At 45.9% G+C, this 10,933-nt stretch overlaps 1 pseudogene; it reads left to right on the forward strand.

Moving 5' to 3' along the window:
- The first annotated feature begins 9,207 nt into the window (after positions 1-9,207).
- Positions 9,208-10,200, forward strand: LOC109261562 (immunoglobulin heavy variable 3-23-like; annotated as a pseudogene).
- Positions 10,201-10,933: the final 733 nt, after the last annotated feature.

A 10,933-nucleotide genomic window follows, 5' to 3' on the forward strand; every position in this document is an offset into this window, starting at 1 on the left:
CCAAATGAAATGAATCAGAAAGGCAGGCACAAGTGCCTATGGATGACCTGGTACCCAGTTGGAGCCCGATAAATGTGAATCCCTGCTCTCTTTCTCTTGCCTACTTTGCAGTGAGTTTAACCTTAGATAAGGATCTGCCTAGGATTCCCACTGGTTTTCTGAGAGCCTTCTCGAATAACCACACAGATGTGAGCCTGTGAAAAGTTAGGGACTTCAGCCCCATCCATTCTCAAGTGATCAGGTACTTGCTACCCTGTTTTCTATGTCCTGATCACTGGGGCTGTGGGAAGGAGGCCTGCCCTTCCCAAGGTCCTTGTGTACGCTTGCTTCTGAGCCCTGTGAGTCATAAATCCTGTGCCTCCATTTCCTATGTTGGGGGTGCACTGAAACCCCACCTTGAGTCAGGAGGGCTCCATGCATCTCATGTATCCAAAGCCAGAGCTCAGATGCCTAGGGAGCCACCTGTCCACCCCCTGAGCAATGGCTCTTGCCTATTCCTTCAGCAGGATACAGTCTACATGTTCTTAATTTTGTACAACAACTGGGGTCCCCAACACATTTGTCCCCAGGGATGGGATTGGGGGCCTAGGTGGTGCCCTCCAACAATGTGTTAGCACTGAGAATGGCTCACTCGTTCCTCACCCCCACATCTCAGCTGCTCTGGGAAGGAGCTGGAGCTTGCCGGTGGTCTGTAGCTTTGCTTTGGGCTGATGCCAGGTGTTGCCAGAAACCCCCACCCTAAGTTACCAGTGCCATAAAAGGTCAGACTCCCTGCAGAGACCAACAATCAGGCACCATCCTGGGGTTCCAGAGGTGTGTATTTCCTACTGATCTCCAAGTGAGATATTGCTGGACACTGAAGACCATATCCCTAGATTGGTGTCGAAGAAGACGCCAGCTGCTGGGTCCACTGTGTTGCAGCCAGTACCCTGGTGTTGTGTTTGCTTAGCCATGCCTACCTAGTGACAGAGGCAACTCTACCAGGAGCATCATGTCTCCCTGGGAGGAGGACACGACCGCAACCTCCCCCTACTGGCTGTATTCCTCACTGCTGCTGACAATGGCTCCCTACTTAACAGGTGTTGTCAGGGACACCTCAGTGTGGGAGGCCTCAGCACACGTGTCTGGGAAGACCTAACTTCTATCCCAGGTCCTCCCTGTCAAGACCACTACACCAACATATCCAAGGAACAGTGTGAAAGAGAGATATGGTGACAGGCACTACACCATCATGAAAATGCAAGGTTTCCTGGAATTCCTTGTTAATGATGTGGATGCCCTCACATGCCATCAAGGCCAGTGGGAACAAACCCAGTGCCTGGCTTTCCTGGGGGGAACTACATATCAGGAGTCTGTAGGACTGCAAATTGCACCCCCCTACATCCAATTAAGACAGTATATGCACATCAATATTGTGTGCAATAGAGGACTGAGTAATTGCACCCCATAATTCAAGATTTACTGAAGGAGCGGGGACAGTAAACACACCATTTCTCCTTTCAGTCTGCCCACTTGATGGGCATTAAAGCCCCCTCCTAACAGGTGGCGCTTTACACTTGACTACTGAAATGTAAATTCCCAGCTGTCCATAAGATGGCTCACATTTCCAAGACTGTCTAGGCAGTTGAGGGTATCTCAAGGGCCACAGGGGAGACTCTGTCATGACTGAGCTAGCCAGTATGTCCCATTCAGCATCGATGACCAAGGAGTCCCAGCCACAGTCTGCTCTCAACCTGTACATCTCTACCCTGCTGCCTTGGGAATTCCTAACAGGCCAAAGAGTGCCAAGATGTTAGGCTGACCAGCTCATGTAGAGCCTGTCATGTGTTCCCACTGGTCTGGGCAATTGAGGGTCACTGTCACTGGTCAATTATCATACATTCCTGAAAGTTTGTGAGACATGGGAGGCCTGCAGTCCTTCAGCAGCTATAAGGTGGGTTTTGTCACCTGACTGAGCTACTCCAGATTTTCGGTCTACTCTCATATGACTTGTGCTGTTAGGCAGCCTTACCTGGAAGTGGCTGAGCTATGCCACTTGATGCACAGGTAGTCTGAGTGCCATTGAAACATTTTGGGATCTGGACAGTGTTTGTGCCATGGGAGTTATGCTGGAGCACCTAGTGACCATCTGGCACCAGATTGCCTTGCTACGTCACCGAGAGAGAGAACATAGCACCATGACTGTCTTCATACAAAGGGAAATATTCTCTCCCAATACTTCACCTGAGCAAAGGACCATCCTGAAGCTTCCATCAAAGTTGTGGTCCCAATCAATGCAGTGGAAGGAAATGCAGAGAGACATTGTCGTTCTGGTTGTGGATACCACACCCTTCCATTTGTCCATCCACATGGTGCATTCACCTGCTTGCACTGGCAGGAAATAACACGACTTTGGGGGCTTACTTGCTATCCTGATGTCAAAACGATTGACAATCAGACTGATTATTTACTGTAGACGGGATTTGGAAAACTGGTGTAAGGGTCTGTATCTGACCTGCTGAGATAACTACACAGGTGAATGGGGCAGATGCAGTCTGAAGACAGACAGTCATAGAGGTTAAGAGAGAGAGCAGGAAATGTAGTGAGTCTTTTAATAGTGGGGAAAAGGGTAGGCTCCAGTTTTAAAAGGTTTTTTTTTTTCCTGACAGGAAAGAGCCGGAAGATGAAACTAGGTGGAAATGCAGTTTTTTGATCCATGACCTACTATGTGATGCCATGTGCTTCCGGAGCCTGGGAATTCGCTCTGGGAATCCTTACCAATGGTCATCATGGGGATGGTCATACACGGTCTTGACAATAGTGATCTGGAACTATTTTGTGCAGCTTGCGTGAATCCAGAAGAATCTTTCCCTAATTCTGATGGCAGTGTAGTCGGTTAGCAGTCCGTCATAAGGTCCTTCTCAGCGAGGTGGCACTGGGTGCTCTCTGAAGACCTGATGAGTGTCCCATATTCTGTAGAAAGGGTGGCAAGGCTAGTCAGTGGCAGAGGCCATGTTCTTATTGTCTGTGGATGATATGACCCAAGTGCACCTGTTACTTCTTGGACATGGCTATGCATGGCATCAACTTGGTCATATAAGTTATCATGAAGTTCACCCAATCAGTAGAGAAGGGGTTAAGGATTCCTTTCTAAAATACTTTGCAAAGGGGGTCAGTCACTGCCTGATGTTTGGAGAATTCCAAATCTCATTAAGGGCCAAGGACAATGATTCTGGATGTTCCAGGCCAGTTTCTAGGCGGATTTTTCCTGAAGGACTTTTGTGTCTAGTTTTTCATGTTCCATATCTGTTCCCCTAATCCACATATCCTCATCGTCCTCTTCTGTGATGATTAAGGATGATGTGGGGTATGAAATTCTAATTATCACCCCCAAGTCTTTGCAAGTATGTAGTTTGTCTATGTGCTGAAGTGAGTTCCTTGGTCTGGCTAAATCCGTAATGGAATGGCAAATCCAGGAACCATTTCAGGCATTACATTCTTTACCACAGTCGTGGCATTGGCATGTCCAGTCAGACAGCATCAATCCATCCACCAAACATGCAGCCATTAACCAAACAGGAAGCCAATTTGTCAAATCCATCTGGAGAGCCCCAGTGGGTAGGGAGGGGCTAGAGGGACTCCCTGGGGCCTGCTGATATTATACAAAACTTGGAGAGATTTACAAGTAGTGCCCTGGGAAATAATTTAGTCAGAGGTTTAGTGGATGCCTGGGAAGAACCCGCTGTCTCTCTGTTTCTTAATTATCCCATCTGATGGGGTTGGTGCAAGACCAAAGGAGAGAAGAAAGGGGTCTCAGGAGGCCCACTCAACCCCAATGTACACCCCATCTGATCATTATCTGTCCACCTGTCTTTTCCCATTGTGAGGAACTTACATGATAAACAGTAGTCCAAGTTAAGGAAAAAGGCAGGCTTCTAAAATGAAGGAAAGGACAGGGGCCTCTGATCTTGGCTGTGTATTTGACAGCCTTGTGAGCTCTGTCAGTCGCTGGAGAGATAGTGACAGTCTCCTCACGGTTTGGGCTGGAGAGTGTTAGCAATTTTAGCAGAAAGATCAGTTGCGTATAATAGGGCAGCAATTATAGGCCTGCTGGAAAAATGTCCTCTGTCCTCTGGTACTTATGGCCGTTAGGACCTGTGGGATTTCCAGAGGGTGCCAACAGCCCTGAGACTCCAGCGTATGTCTGAAATGCCTGTGAATAGTGGCGGTCTTTCCCTTTGCAGATGTGCAAGCTTGGGAAAACCTGGGAGTGCAGTGGCTTAGAATGATTTTACAGCAGGCAGAGAGGACGCCTGGAGTACTTCTAATAGGGACACTGGCCTGAGTGGTTCCTATGTTTCCCCACATACAGAAGCTGTCACAAAACAGAAGTCAGGGTGGGGCACCTGGGTGGCTCAGTTGGTTAAGCTATGGACCTCAGCTCAGGTCATGATCTCGCAGTTTGTGAGCTCAAGCCCCACATCGGGCTCTATACTGACAGCTCAGAGCCTGGAGCCTACTTCAGATTCTATGTCTCCCCCTCTCTCTACCCCTCCCCTGCTCACGCTCTGTGTCTCTCTGTCTCTCAATAAGAAATAAATGTTAAAGAAAAAAAATTTTTTTAAAAAAATAGAACTCAGGGTTGACCACCAGATGTCCCGGAAACCATTCCTGTAGCTGAGGGCAATCGTGTGGAATGAAGTAGGGTCTCCCCTTTTAAATGTTTTTAATGTTTACTTATTTTTGAGAGAAAGAGTGTGAGTTGGGAGGAGCAGAGAGGGAGGGGGACACAGAATCTGAAGCAGGCTCCAGGCTCTCAGCTGACAGCACAGAGTCCGATGCAGGGCTCAAACTCACAAACCACGAAATCATGACCTGAGCTGATGTAGGATTCCCACCAACTGAGCCACCCAGGTGTCCTGGGTCTCCCTTTTTAGGGAGGGGAGTGGGATAGCCCAACTTAAACTGTTAACATGACACAAGATGATGGAGGGGTTGGTCAGTGGCCTGCTGGTAGGTAGGTGGTGGGCCTGGAAATTACAAACTTGTCAGAGAGGAATACAGAGGTGAGTGGGGATCCTAATGTATCCAGACAGCAGCTGTGGGGGTGCAAGCATGCAGTGGGGCCTGATGGCCCAAGGTCTAATTTTCATGGGAAGAAAGTTATAGGACATATCCGAGAGGCACAGGTTGTCACAGGATACCTGCAGCCACTCCATTTCCATGGAATGAAAGGTGAAACATGTTGTTGACATACAGTTGAGAGTTTGGGGTGTGCACAGAGCTAATATTAACACTTTAAAGTAGGTTAATGACTCTGAAAGCCACGAAAAGAAATCTGTGGCCGCATCAGGTAGGGGTGAGGGGCTCACAGAGACAAAGGCAGTGAAGTTAGGGGTCCTTGGGAAGCAGTAGCCAGGTTTCCTTAGAAGCTTATGCAACTGCATTTTTGTACCGGTGAGAGGGATGTGAAAAACTGACAAGACACTTTGTGGTGATTTTCGAAGCACTGTGACATAGTCCTCGTTGGCAGTAGCTGTTTGCAACCATGGACATTAAGAAGACAGGAGGGTGTATGGCCCTGACCGGCTGGTGCTTTAGGAGGGTGGGGGAGTCTGCAAGGGCTCTCTGACTCCTTTGGTAATAGAGTGACAAGTCACAGACATACGAAACAAGAGTGCAGCCTTGGGTGAAGGCACAGAATGTAAGTTGGCTTCAAGAACTTGGAGTACTATTGAGCCCAACTTAGTTGCCTTCCCCAAGCATACATGAAAAGAGAACTTGTGAATCAGAGTGCAATGGCATTGACAAGAAAGTTGAGCAGATGTTCATCCCAGGAATGCATCTTCATCACCAGGAATTGAGGCATGAGCGGCAGCCTGGTTAGGGACAAAAGATGGGGGGGGGGGGTAATAGATGACAAAAGACTTTATGGTTCCTACATTGTACAAATCAGTAGCTTTGATTTCCATCTGAATCAAATTCTGTTCTTTCTTTACTCACAAGATCGGGGTGTTACACGGTGAGGAGGTAAAGCAAGAACATCCTGCGGTAACAGAGTCTATTACAGGGTCAGGTCCTCCCTCTGCTGCAAGACAGGGCATCTGGCTACTGATGGGTGGGGGCAGTTCCTTTCTCAGGCCCCCTGAGCACAGGCTCTGCACTGGGGGCAATCCATCCTCTTGTGCATGTGAGGCCCAGACACCAGTGGGCACATCTTTAAGACTCATCCTCTGAGGAGCACTTTGAATGGAGGTGGGTCTCCAATAGGGAAAGGGGGAAGCTTGAGGTGTGGTCTGATGGCAGGGAAATGAGAACACCTTATTGTCCCTCCTGCATTTTGGATATTAACTCCTTTTCAATATTTTTTATTGTAATGTCTACCCTCCCATAGACTGCCTTCTAGCTCTGCAAATATTTGCTTGCCCCTTTTCTGGTATGATGTAGTCCCCCTTGCCTGCTTTGTTCTCTGTGACTTTGCTTTTATATCAAATCAATCATTCTCAAGTGAATGTCATCATGTTTATCTTTCATGTTTTCTTTGAAGGCATTTAGGTTCAAGTGTTCTTCTTAATCCTTCATCCATTTTGAGATTTTTTTGTGTCGACGTATATGTATGAAGCAAGATTATGGCCAAATGTTATTATTTGGCATGTATATATCAATACTATTTTTTAATTCTTACTTTGGTTTTGAGGGAGAGAGACAGATCATGAGTAGGGAGGCACAGAGATAGAGGCAGAAACAGAATCCAGGCCCCGAGCTGTCAGCAGGAGCCTGATGTGAGGCTCGAACCCACAAACCGTGAGATCATGACCTGAGTGGAAGTGGGATGCTTAACTTACGGAGCCACACAGGAGCCCCTAGTCAACTCCATGTTTAGGAGACACTATCCTCCCCCCACTGTGCATTGTTGGAAATCTCGTGGAGGATTTGCTCACTGCATCTGCAAACTTCTACTTCTGGGCTCCGTAATGAGCTCCACTGGCCTAAATGTCTCATTTGATGCCAGCAGCACACTGTTGTGGTTAATGTACCTCTGCAATATCTTTAGAAAGAGAGAAGTGTGATGTCTCCAGGTTCTCTCGACGTCATGATTGTTTTGTTGCTTCCATGTGTTGTGTGCTTTCATATGAATTGTATATTTTTCAGGTTCCTTAAAAAAGTCATTGGCATTTTTACTGACATAACAAGATAAACATAAAAATAACATAAAAATATAAAGCAGACAGAAAATAGAGACTATCACAAATACAGAAAACAAATCAATTACATAAAAATTTGTATTTGGAAAAGTATATAAAATTTGAAACAAATAGGTAGCCTGGGGACATAGGGAAGACTCAAACAAATGCCATCAGAATTGAAAGAGGAGACATAACTGAACTAAAGACATGAAAAGGATCATTAAAGAAAAACTTAGGTATTTATAGGCCAACAATTAGATCACCAGGAACAAATTACACATTTTATGCCATAATGTAGTCCACCAACACTGTTTCATGGAAAAATACAAAATGAACAAAAGAAAAATTAATAAGATTTCTCTATCTAAAACCTCACCCTCCAAAAAATCTGCCTAGGAGTCCATGGCTTTATTAAAACTTCTACTAAGCATTTAAAGAGGAATTAATGCCAATATTTCTCAAACTATTACAAACCACTGATAAAAAAACAGCACTCCCAAATGAAATTTGTGAGGACAGCATTGTTTTCACACCAAAACCAAAGAAAGACACCACAAGAAGGGAAACTACAGGTCACTATCTCAAATGAACATACATGCAAAATTCCTTCACAAAATCTGAGCATACTGAATTCAACAGAACATTGAGAGGATCATACAACATAATCCAGTGGGATTCATCCAGGGATGCAAGGATCCTTCAACATACACAGATGCATAAATGTGATGTCCTCCATTACCAGAGGGAATGAGTGAATCAAAACCATCATTAATTGATTCAAAAAAACATTAGACAAAATTCAACACATGTTCATCATTTAAAAAGAACCCAATTAAAAAGGGACTGAAGGAAATTACCTCCACATGATCATGGCCACTATGAAAAGCCCACACCTGACAGCATATTGAACGGTAAAATGCTGAAGGCTTTCCTGTCAAATCAGGAGCCAGGCAATGATGGTCACCCCTAACATAAGTGTTCCCCATGTAACGTGAAGAATACATATGCCACCTCAAACTATGTCATCTTGTCACCCTGCTTATTTGGGTGAAAGTCACTTGAGACAGAGCCCAAGTACACTCAGACTCTCCATCGTCCCTTCACAGCAGGATATAAATCTCCCTCCCGTGTACCAAGAGGGAAGAACCATCGTTAGCACCAGAATAAGGAACACAGGGACAAGAAGGCGATGCAAACAAACCTACTTACTTGGTGACTAACATAATACCCCAAACTTAACTCTTGCCAAACCCAATGTTTTTTTTGTCTGAAAGACACAAGTGCCACCTGCTTTGTCCTTTCTCTGGGTGTCATATCATTAGGAAGGCCATGCACTTACAAAATGAAATTTATTCTCTCCTGTAGATAGGTCTTATGTAAATTGAATCCTTACACTGGCTAAATCCCAGAAGAAAAGAAGGGAAAAGCTTCTTCTCCTACCACTGGAAGACATAACCAGAAAAAAATAGGGAATTAAAAAAATAAAAGACATTTAAATCAGTAAGGAGGAAGGAAAATTACTTGTTTGCAGGTGACACTGATCTTAAACATAACAAAACCCTAGAGATACCACAAAAAAATATTAGAACCAGTTTTTTTAAATGAGGAAAAGAGCAGGATGCAAAATGAACAAAGAAAATAAATAAAAATAAACCACCTGTGATTCTACACACCAGCATGAAAATACATGCAAAATAAATAACAAAATTATACAAGTGAAAATGGCAGAGAATGAAGTATTTTGGGTTAAACTTCAAAAAGTATGTTAAATACTTGTAGAGTGAAAATGTTCTATGTTGTTGAAAGACCTGTAAAAATGCACACAGGACTGCAAATACACCTGTACTCACTGAATACAATTATTCAAATTGTCACAGCACCATCTACACAAACTAAACTACAAGTGCGTCCCTAACCCTGTAGTTCACTTTTAAAGAATCAAATCTAAGTCTGGAGCTTGATATATATGTCAGAGCACATGCAAATGGGGTCCTCTCTGTGCTGATAAAACCAGCCCATCCCAGACTCTGCAGCTGGGAGAGGAGCCCCAGCCCCGGGAGTCCCAGGTGTTCCCATTCTGTGATCAGCACAGAACACACACACCTCACCATGGAGTTTGTGCTGGGCTGGGTGTTCCTGGTTGCTCTTTTAAAAGGTAATTCACGGTGAGCGAGGGACACTGAGTCTGTGAGTGGATATGAGTGAGACAGTGGATGTGTGACAGTTTCCTGACCAACATGTCTTGTGTCTGCAGGTGTCCAGTGTGACGAGCAGCTGGTGGAGTCTGGGGGAGACCTGGTGAAGCCGGGGGGGGGTCCCTGAGACTCACCTGTGTGGCCTCTGGATTCACCTTCAGTAGCTACTACATGCACTGGGTCCGCCAGGCTCCAGGGAAGGGGCTGCAGTGGGTCGCACAAATTAGTAGTAGTGGAAGTAGCACATACTACGCAGACTCCGTGAAGGGCCGATTCACCATCTCCAGAGACAACGCCAAGAACACGCTGTATCTGCAGATGAACAGCCTCAAGACCGAGGACACGGCCACATATTACTGTGCGAAAGACACAGTGAGGGGACCTCACTGGGAGCCCAGACACAAACCTCCCTGCAGGAGGGGATCAGCACCACCAGGGGGCGCACACTATGCACAATTCTCCTTTGTGTTCCCAGGCGCAGGTGCAGATGGAGGTTACAGGCAGGTTTCCTGTCAGGGTCTGGGGCTTCCTCTCCACACAGCAGTTTCCCCAGGGAGCCTCCCTGGTTATATGATTCTGTGTTTACCTATTAACTCTCTGAATTAGCAACTGGGTTGTCATAGGGAAACTAGACTAACATGCACAAAGACACAGTTGTTTGCACTTGCTTACTCCGGTCCCTCAATATGAGTGACTTACAGATTTCCTGAGGCACAACAGCTGCACATTTACAGGATTCCCAGATGCGCTCCCTGTGCAGCCAGGACCACAGGATCCCACAGCTCCTTATCCTCACCCAGCCCTTGTCCGAGTCAAACAACGTGACACTTTCTTCATAGCCCTTTGCTACTCAGGACTTTAAATGAGCTACAGCTTTATTCAATTACTCTAAAGGAGAGACAACCAATCTCCATGTATTAGTCAAGATTCCCCTGAGGAACACAACCCAAAGGTCATTGGTTTCCATAACTAAATATGTTGAGAAGTCCCATGAACTACTGTTACAAGCTGAAGACCCAGGAAAACCAGTGATGTAATTCTTGTCTGATTCTGACTAGAGTCTAGTCTCAGAACGTGGAGAGCTGATGATGTAACTCTCAGAAAAAGGGCCAGAGGAGACCAATATTCCAGTTCAAACAAGCACATGGGAAGTAAAAATGAGGGAATTCGTCCTCCATCTGCATCAGATTCTATTCACAAACTTAATGGAATGGGTGGTGCCCAGGCAGAAAGAAGCCATGGATGGAAATGCCAATCTCTTCTGGAACACATCACAGACATCCACAGAAACAGTGGTGAATCTGGGCACCCATGACACAGTCAAGATAACCTATAAAGTTAATCATGACAAGTCAACCCCCTGTAAACGTGGAGCTCAAAGACTGAAGATTTAAAAGTCAATCCCATCATTGGGGTGGAGTCTGGTGGGCACAGCAGTGCTCCTGTGGAGGAGGGCAGAGGCCCATAAGGGGAACTGTGGTCTGAGTATCCCCTGGGTCGCATGGGGAGAGACAATTCCCTTCATGGAGTGCATTTGGGAGACGGGGCATTGCCTCTCATAGGACAGGAGAG

The sequence above is a fragment of the Panthera pardus genome, unplaced genomic scaffold, assembly GCF_024362965.1.
Source record: "Panthera pardus isolate Hobbes unplaced genomic scaffold, ASM2436296v1 HiC_scaffold_289, whole genome shotgun sequence".
NCBI lineage: Eukaryota > Metazoa > Chordata > Mammalia > Carnivora > Felidae > Panthera > Panthera pardus.